Here is a 10,507-nt window from a genome sequence, read left to right as displayed (position 1 = left end):
TGTTTGTATGTGGTGCTGAGGATCGAACCCGGGCCGCACGCATGCCAGGCGAGCGCGCTACCGCTTGAGCCACATCCCCAGCCCCCAATTTCAGTTTTTAAGCAAAGAGCAGCCAGCCAGGTTAGGGTGAGATGAGAGGGTAGTTCTGCAAATTAGGTCTGGCACTAGAAAGATAAAGACCAGTCTTAAAAAGAAAATGATTCTGAGACAGTAAATATTTTATGAAAAGTTGAAAATGTACTTAGTTCAGGTTGCCTACAGCTCACATCATCAAAGGCAGAGTTCTAGGAGCATTTTCCAGACTGGTAAAAATTCTGGAAGACTGAAAGATGATTTTTGTTTGTTTGTTTTTGTTTGGTGTTTGTTTTTATTTGATGATAAATACAGATTCATGTGTAGTTGTGAGAAATAATAGACACCCATATACATTTCATTCAGTTTCAATGGTAATCTAGTGCATAACCAAAGTATAATATCATAACCAGGAAACTGACATTGATTAGTCCACACACCTTATTTCAGCTTCCCCAGAGATGCTCTTTTGTGGATGCTGTGTGCATATGTATTTAGGTCTACGCAATTTTACTACATTATGCAAATTTATGTCACTACCACAATAATCAAGATATACAATAATTCTGCATTAGTCAGAATTTTCTAGTAAAACAGAACCAAAAGGATGCTATGGTTTGGATATGATTTGGATACAGTTTGGATAAGCTATCTTCAAGATGAAAAATAAAGAAAGCCAGTGGTTCAATTTTGTCCAAGTTTAACAGCCTGAGAATCAGGGACATTGACAGTGTAACTCCAACTTTGAGATTAAAGGCCTAAGAAACAGGGGACTGATGGTGAAAGTCCAGACTCCAAAGGCCCACATACCAGGGGCTCTGATGTCTGACAGCAAGAGAAGATCAATGTCTCAGCTCAATAAGAAAGGGAGAGAATTCACCTTTCCCACTGTTTTTTTCCCCATTTCTATTTGGGCCCTTGAAACATGATTTTTAAAATGCCTAAGGCTTTGTATGCTAGACCAACTTTTCCTAGAGTCTCCTGAGAAATTTTAGTTCATTTCACATGTTAAATAAGCCCTTACTCAGAGAAGAATTGGTTCTGGAAGTTTTCAGACAGCTCCACCAAGTCAGACACTATTTTTCCTTCTGGAAAGGATCAAATAACCAGGATTACCATGTGTCCACTGAACGAAGAGCACCAGCCTGGGCATCTTAAGGGGAAAAAGAAAGGGAGGAAGCTCAGGGTGGGTGGTAAGGAGAGCTGAGTGCCACCCAGCTTATCCTGCCATGATAGGGTTGAGTGGTCCCTTCATCTCCCGGAGCCCTGGATCCCTCTTCTATGAAATGTCAGGTTCTTCAAAATTATAGTCAAGTAATAATCACATTTCACATTATCACAGTTGCCTAAAGGTTCAGATAATCTGCCCAGTGGTCTTTTCAAGTAGGGAAGAGTTGGATTCCTTGAGAAGACAATTCCCATTAGTGGATTATGAGCTGGCAGAAGAGCTGCACACCACAGAACAGACTTAAGGTGTGCTCTACCGTTTCCTTAGCAGCTACAGAGTAGAGCTGCGATTTGCTGTTGCCCTGCTGTCAGAGCATGGAGCGGCGCTGGTTGGAAGGAAGCTGCCCAGCGCCTTACTCATCCCGCCTCATTTCTGGGCCTCTGCTACCTTGCCAGTTGTTTCTGAGACATAGCAAGTCCTTTGTTACCTCTCTGCCTTTCCATATGTGAGTCCTTCCTCCTGGATTCTTTTTCCTGCCTTATCCTTTTGGGAAGCTTTTAGTCATCCTTCAAAACCCCACGCAGATGACACTGTTTTGTGAAGCCTGTTCTCCCCGCCCCCATCTCCCTCTCCAGACAGTGTCAGTCAACCCTCCTCTGTGCTCCCCTAGCAACTGTTGCAAAACCCAACACCCTGCAGGTACTTGTTTGTTTCCATGCTGGCCCTTCCACCCAGATCTGAGAATTGCTGCAGGGGCAGGGTGGATCCTCTCCATGTCCCCAGCCCTGGCCCAGTGCCTGGAGGGTTGTGTGGACTCCACCAAGACTAGAAGAAGTGGATCCTCTTTCCTATCACCAGCAAGATGTTCTGCTAGGTGGCTAACCAGGTCACTGAAGAAATCACCAAAGAGGGAGCCCTGGGGCACCTGCCTGGCATCAGGGGCTAAATGCAGAGGATTTAATGCTATCAGTTACCATTTGTGCTCTGGAAGGCGTGCAGCATTCAAAATTTGGTGGCCGCTCTTGGGAACCTGTTGTAGTTACAGAAGGGTTCCATGTAAGGGGCAGCTTTCTGGCAATGTGATGAAGCGCTGGGGTGTGTATAGAAGCGGGTGGTGGGAGCTGTGTTGAAAGTCTTTATCATCTATGACATTTGGGGAAAAACTAGAGAGAGTTGGTTAAATGGATAGATGACATCTGACTCCCAGTTTAGGTAGTTTAATTGGATGGGCCTTGCACCCAGCCCTGGGTATTGGAAACGGGGTGGGACACTGGTAGCTTCAGGCAGAGTCCTGATCCTCTGGGGATAGGTGTTGGGGTCAGATCATGCTGCCGCTTCTGTGCATGGCTCCTCACAGCTTTGACTCACTGGCAAACATCTGAAGGGTGGTAAATATCAGTCCAGATGTGTTGTCAGTAAATACAGTCGTCCACAGCTGCCAACACCTGCTGCTGCTTCGTGCTGGTGGTCCGCCCGCTGTGTCTCCTCGTCCCAAAGCTCTTTGCATGGACACGGGGAGAGCTGGGTTGAAGAGGACTAGAAGACAAAGGTGCAAAGGTGTATGTAGGTGGCCTTCGAGGGGAGAGGTAAGCGCGGGCCACAGTCGGTTCCATTCTGTGCAGCCGACTCCCTGGCAGGGCATTTTTCTGAGAGTGGAACTTCTCAGTCAAAACAACCATTGAGGCTGGGGCTGGGGCTCAGTGGTAGCACACTCGCCTGGCACGTGTGAGGCCCTGGGTTCGATCCTCAGCACTGTATATAAATAAATAAAATAAAGGTCTATCAACAACTAAAAAAAAAAAAAACCACCATGGATATGCGGCGGGTGCAGTGGTGCACACCGATAGTTCCAGTGTTTGGGAAGCTGAGGCAGGAGCATCTCTTGTGCCCAGGAGTTAGAGGCCAGCCTGGGCAATATAGGGAGGCTCTCTCAAAACAAAACAACAAACAATTGTGGATCTGAGGGAAAATGGGAGGGAAGGATGGTACGTGACTGGGAAACAAGTGACAGATGAGGCCCGTTATCACTCACAAATAAAGACGGGTAAAAGGTCAACATTATGGTTATTAGAGAATACCATGAACTTACACATTTTTTCAAGATTAGCATAATTCCTTTGCTGTATATCTTAAAGAGCCCCACTGCTTTACTTAAACTCTTTTATTGTGGTAAAAAATATATATAACATAAAATTTATCATTTTTAAATTTTTTTTTAGTTGTTAATGGACCTTTAGTTTATTTACTCATATGTGGTGCTGGGATTCAAATCCAGTGCCTCACACATGCTAGGCAAGTGCTCGACCACTGAGCCACCATGAAATTTACCATGGTCACCATTTACTTTTTCTCATATAGGTATGGAACCCAGGGGTGCTCAACCACTGAGGTACTTCCTCAGTCCTTTTATTTTAATTTTTTAATACCTTTGTTTTTATTTTATTTATTTTTATGTGGTGCTGAGGATCGAACCCAGGGCCTCACACGTGCTAGGTGAGCACTCTACTGCTGAGCCCCAGACCCAGACCCATATTTAATTTTATTTATTTATTTTTTGGTACTGGGGATTGAACCCAGGTGCACTCTATCACTGAGCTACAATCCCAGCCGCCCATCCTTTTCTGGTAGTGGGAATTGAGCCCAGAGGTTCTTTATCTCTGAGCTATCCCCAGTGTTTTTTTATTTTGAGACAGGGTCTCACTGAGTTGCTTAGGGTCTTGCTAAATTGCTGAGGCTGGCTTTGAGCTTGTGATCCTCCTGTCTCAGCCTCCTGAGCCCCTGTGATTACAGGCGTGTGCCACTGCACCTAGTTCTCTCACTACTTTTTAACTAAACTATTTTGATGAGTGTCCAGAAAAATCCCATTTTTAAAAATATCTCCATGTACAGATGAAGCAGGTACCATCATCTCTAGTTCATGGTTGGAGAAGCCAAGGGGAAGGGCATTAGATGCAAGTGGCTGCCTATCTAAAAGCATCCTGCCTTCTCCCTCCTAGCTCCCATCCTTTGGTTTTGCAAAGCCCTAGTTTATTATCGTTCTGGTATTCACTGGCGAGTGAGGCACACAGGGATGAGTCGACTCTTAGCCCCAGGAGTAAGTCTTTCTTAGTTTGAGTCAGCCACAGTAATTTTGGCTCCTTTGCCAGTGACTGAGTTAGTGGATTAGCATGTGATACACTTTTGCTCATGAGACATGAAAGAAAGCTGATGCAAGGATATGGAGAGGAGTTTCTTGCTTTTACAAACAAACACAAGAACACTGGGCATGGTGGCACACGCCCATAATCCCAACGACTCAGGAAGTTGAGATGGGAGGAACACAAGTTCAAGGACAGGTTTAGCAATTTAGTAAGACCCTGTCCCAAAATTAAAAAAATAAATAAATAAAAAGGGTTGAGGATGTAGCTCAGTGGTAAATTGCCTCTGGGTTCAATCCCCAGGACTAGAAAAACAAAAAAAAAGGAGGGCTGGGGTTGTGGCACAATGGTAGAGAGCTGGCCTAGCATGTGCCAAGCGCTGGGTTGGATCCTCAGCACCACATAAAAATAAATAAAATAAAGGTCCATCAACAACTTAAAAAAAAAGGAGCTTCTGTTGAGGGCCACAGCCGAGTCCGGATGACGCATGGCATTTTTGCCAGAAGTAGTGGTTGAGAGGTGACGCCAGCCAGCCATTAAGATGATGACTTTTAAGTTCTCGCGGAGTTCCCGTTGAGTTCCAGTTGAGCTCTCACGGGGATTCCTGAAGAGTTTGAATTGATTGGGGAAGTGCCGGAGGAGGGATTTCTGGTTGGTGGTTCCTGGAGGAGCCTCCTGGTGTTCAGGAGAGTTCCCAGGGAGTGTGTGTGGAGTGTGCTGGTGGAGTTCAGAAATAAAGTTTGTTCCTGCTTCATTGGCTCGTGATTTGTGCCCAGCCAGACTGTGGCAAGCTTCAATAAGAAACTCCCTATTTCCTCCTTCTCAATATTGTAGCCATGTGTGTTGGTGATGCCTGGAACTCAGCAGCCATTTTGCCACCATGAGAGGCATTAGTGAAACGGTCCTGATGATACAGTGAAGGTGGCAGACATGGGAGATGGGAGGAATGAATCCTTTACATGGATGAACTGTTGAGTTAACTGATCTGGAATTTGCCACCTTTAGTCCTGCTACTTATTTGAGACCATACATTTCCTTTTAAAATCATTTTTGAGGGCTGGGATGTAGCTCAGTAGCAAAAGCATCTGCCTTGATTCACAAAGCCCTGGGTTCTACCCCCGTTCCAAAAAAGACAAAAACAACCCCCCCCCAAAAAAAATAGATAAATAAATGAATAAGATCTTAAAAAAACACGTTTTTTAAATTTTCTGTATTTGCAGTCCAAAGCATCCTAATGACATGTTAAGGATTAAAGCTAGATAGGAGCCAATGTGGATGACACACATTTCATACCCTTTTCCACTGGATGATGCTGACAACTCAGAAACCCTGTTTTTTTTTTTTTTGGTCATGCGATCTCTTGATGTATTGCGTTATTTCTCAACTGTTGGCTCTGGAAGGTAATTTCCAGGGAATAAAGGGCCCTTGAAAAGTTGAGTTTGATTGTGAGGGGGGCAAATGGGGAGTTACTGGGAAGCTAGCAGAGTGACAACTGCCTACAAGGATGGTGAAAAGTGACTACTTAGGAATGTCGACTCTTTGAAACATGGTAGTCAGGTGTGGCGAGAATGGTAGAGAAAAGCAGGCCAGGGTGGCTGTCAGGTGCAGGAACTTTTCCCTCTGAAGGGAAATCCAAAAATCTCAGAGTCATGGTGTGTGGCCACGTAGAAGATAGTGCATGATATGATCATCAGGTAAGACTCGGAAACAGTACAGCTAACAGAAGGGTGGTAGAGAACTAGCCTAATTATGGTCGCACCCCAAGCTGACAGAGAGGCTTACTGAAGTTAAACCTGTGGTAGACTGTTCTAGCTTGTTTCTATTCTATTCTATTTTTTTTTTTTTTTTGTAACCGTGGATTGAACCTAGGGGTGCTTACCACTGAGTTACATTCTCAGCCCTTTTTAGTTTGAGTCAGGGTTTTGCTAAGTTGCTTAGGACCTCAGTAAATGTCTCGACTGGTCTTGAACTTGTGATCCTCCTGCCTCAGCTTCCTGAGCTGCTGGGATTACAGGTGTGCACTTCATTGCACTAGCTGTTCTTTACAGTCTGCCCAATAAGCTTTCTTCGTAGGTATGTGACCTGAGCATGTGATCCAGGTGTGGATAATCAGAGCTGTTCAGGTACCGTTAATTGATCCAAGTGGTGGGCCTTAATTGATCAAGTAAGGGCCATTCAAAGTCCTTCTCTGGGAAACTATACATATGCTGAGAAAAATAAGGGGGGTGGTGGCTCTTTTTCCTATAAGAGAAACAGAGATGAGTAAAACTGAGAGGCAGATGAAAAGAGAAGTCTCCCTGAGCTCCCTGTGTCCAACCCCAAGGCCTGGTTCTTGCAGCACTTGCTATGAATTACCCCAGTGTGGACAATTCTATTTTCCAAAAGTGGAAAATATACATCTCATCTCATGATATATCTCATTTCACATGCTGTAATGCTCCTTCCACTGGAGGATGGTGTTAAGTCCTCTGCCCTGGCACCTAGGCCACGTTCTGTGACCACTTGGGCAAAACCATATGCTATATGACTTCTGAGGTCAGGTTATAAAGATGCCACATGCACTACTGGTTTCTTCCTTGGGTCCTCGCCATGCGCTTGAAGCTGAGTAGCCATGTGGAGAAGCCATGGGTGGGGGCAGACCACAGGCCGAGAAGAGGTTCCAGCCAGCAGCCAGCCTCAGCCACCATATGTGTTTCCAAATGAAATCAGACTCCAGTCGCCAGGTCACCCTGAGGCTCTGAGTTCTTCAGAGAGGCTCACAGAGCAGAGACAACCATCCCCACTGAGTCCTATCTGAACTTCTGACCCAGAGGCTGTGAGCATAAAATGATGGTTTTGCCGTTAGGTTTTGGGGTGGTTTGTGTCCTCCTTAGCTCTGTGAACATGTACATACTCTTTTTCGCTTAAGTTAGTTTGAATTGAGGATTTAGTTGATTTCTATCGCTTGCAACTAATCTATTCTTGACTAGTAAACCTTCTCGTCTCTAGGTTTTCCTGTGAGAGTCAGTTACTCCATTTACCAAAAATATAATTTCTCATGTGGTCTTCGTGGAGCAAGTATAGACAAGTAGTGAAGAAAGAGGAGGGAATGAGGGCAGGGTCCTTTGTTCTCCTCGCCCCGTGACGCCACAGGTAATGGAATGCTTCCTTGCCTCTTTTAAGTCATCTGTCTTCTCAGGGCTGAATTCTGACCACTGTTCTGCTCTGTGACCTTTGACAAGCTGCTATGCTTTGCTGGGTCTTTTTTGGTTGGTCGATCGGGGAAGCTATTTCTTCACTAGGGAAAAAAAAAAAAGAGGGAATGAGGTTAGAGGTGACATTAGTGTTATTATTATTTTTCAGTGTTGGGTGCCAGGGGTGCTCTGTGACTAAGGTACATCCTCAGCCCTTTTTATTTTATTTACTTGGTACTAGGGATTTAATTCAGGGGCTCTTGACCACTGAGCCACATCCCCAGCCCTATTTTTTGTATTTTATTTAGAGACAGGGTCTCACTGAGTTGCTTAGGGCCTCGCAGTTGCTGAGGCTGGCTTTGAACTCACGATCCTCCAGTTTCAGCCTCTGAGTCGCTGGGATTGATGCTGGGATTACAGACAGACAGGATCTCGCTGAGTTGCTGAGGCTGGCTTCAAACTTGGGATCCTCTTGCCGCATCCTCCTGAGTCACTGGGATTACAGGTGTACCACATGCCTGACTTACAGTGTTGTTAATGATACTTATGTCCTAAGCATGCTGTTCCGTGTTCTCCACATTAGTCGTGTGAGTCCCCCCCAAGGTCCTATGCAGCAGGGGTCAGCCACTTTTGAATCTTTTCCTGGACTAACATTCTTTGTTTTTGGTATCAGCAATTGAACCTAGGGACACTTAATCACTGAACCACATTCCCAGCTCTTTTTAAATATTTTCTTTAGAGACACGGTCTCACTGAATTTCTTAGGGCCTAAGTTGATGAGGTTGGCTTTGAACCCACAATTGTCCTGCCTCAGTTTCCCAAGCTGCTAGGATTACAGGTGTGTGTCACAGCACCAGCTCCTGGACTAACATCCCATAAACATCTCTCATTCTCATATACTATGGGGGCATGACAAATCATATGTAACCAGTTCCTTGTTTTCAAGAAGCTTATGTTCAGATTGGAAAGGTAAAGCAAAACTAGGCATTATATTCTGGTCTAACTTGAATAGTGCTGACCATAAATGCAATAGGAGGTATATTATTTATCCATTGCTGTGTAACAACCTGCAACAATTGTTATTCAATAACACAAAACAAGATGCAGGAGCTGTGGTTGTGGCTCAGTGGTAGAGCACTTGCCTCAAATGTGTGAGGCACTGGGTTTGATTCTCAGCACCACATATAAATAAAAAATAAAGGTCCTTCAACAACTAAAATGAATAAAATAAATAAAATTTTAAAAACTCCAAACAAACAAAACCAAGCTGCATCCCTGGTCTCGTGGTTTCAGTCGGTGTCAGGAATCTGGACTCTGTTGGATCCTCTGCTCAGGTCACACTGCAATCAAAGTGGTGGCTGGGCTGTTTCTTTTTGGAGCTCAAGATCCTATTCCAAGTTCATGTGGTTGTTGGCAGAATTTCCTCAGAGTACAGGACTGAAGGCCCCATTTTCTTGCTGTCCCTCAGCTTCTGGAGGTCTCTGCTGTTCCCCACAGTGTGGTGTCCCCAAGGCACTTCTCAGGAGGGCAGCTACTTTCTCAAGGCCTGCAGGAGAACCTCCTCACTTAGCCTGCTAGGGAGGAATGTTAAATACCGTAACATAATCATGGGAGGGTCACATCATCACCTTTGCCATATTTTATTGCCTAGAAGAGGTCACAGGTCCCATTTACCCTCAAGGGGAGGGAATTACACAAGAGCTCAAAGGGGGTCACATGAAGGTGTATCTTCCTCAGGAATTTAGAAGAGAGATGTCAGAGTGAACGGGAGTCCTCATGGAAGGCTTAATGGAGGGGCTTCTGTAGGGCTTGAAAAATGAGTAGAATTCACACCAGTGAAGAGAGAGAGAAAAGATAGAATATCTAGGATGCAAGGATCATGTGAGCAAAAGTTCAGAGGTGGAATTCTCACCTAAGAATTCCCACACAAAAGGGAACAGAAACCTGCTAATTCTGCAGGTCACAAAGGGCAGGTGGAACTTTTTCATAATTAACCAAAAGGAAGCTAGATAGTGAAGAGTGCCCTGACCTTGGTGTCAGAACATCTGGGTTCAAGGTTCAGTTACCCTGTTAACTAGCAATGTGACTGGGTCTGATGGTTATCTGAGCCTAGTTTCATGTGAATACTTCTGTTTGTTAATGCATGGTGAAACAAGCCCTTGCATGGAAAGTGCTCTGCATATGGTCCAGGTCCTGGATGTCAGCTTCAGCTGACATCCAGGACCTCATTCTCTCTGGGTCCCCCAGCTCTCTGGTTTTTCTTAGTCTTTCACTCTATCTCCTTCCTCTTAGGGGGAGGAGGTTGGTGGAGATTCCCTGGAACCTGGCCATGACACTCCTCTCATCTTTTTTTTTTTTAAATTATTTTATTTTTAGTTATCAGCGGACACAACATCTTTATTTGTATGTGGTGGTGAGGATCGAACCTGAGCCACACGCATGCCAGGCGAGCACGCTACCACTTGAGCCACATCCCCAGCCCAATCCTCTCATCTTACTACAATGCCTATCTTGGTACTCTCATCTGCCACCACCCAGAGTCAAAGACTCCCAAATCTGTGCATGACCCATACTCCTTTCCCTAGCTCCAGACTCATGCATCCACAGTTACTGGATGACTCCTCTTGAATCTCCACAGAGCCTTTAAATCCACCAGGCCCGAAACTAAACTCATTATCTTCTTCCACTCAACCTCTTCTTTTTCATACATTGTCTTGGGAAATCAATCATACACCCTTCCTTCCCCGCCACACTTGCAACTGAGATCCTAATAGTCACCAAGTCCCTTCTCTCCCAGGTGTCTCCTTCCTTGTATTTCCACTGCCCTAATTGGAATCCTATTAATTTTCACCTGAATCACTACAATTGTAGGGTTTTTTCCCCCCCAGTACTGGGGATCGAACCTTGTTGCTTAACCACTGAGCCACATCCTCCAGCCTTTTTTTTTTTTTTTTTTT

The sequence above is a fragment of the Marmota marmota genome, unplaced genomic scaffold, assembly GCF_001458135.2.
Source record: "Marmota marmota marmota unplaced genomic scaffold, marMar, whole genome shotgun sequence".
Lineage (NCBI taxonomy): Eukaryota > Metazoa > Chordata > Mammalia > Rodentia > Sciuridae > Marmota > Marmota marmota.
This window is presented reverse-complemented; position numbering follows the sequence as displayed.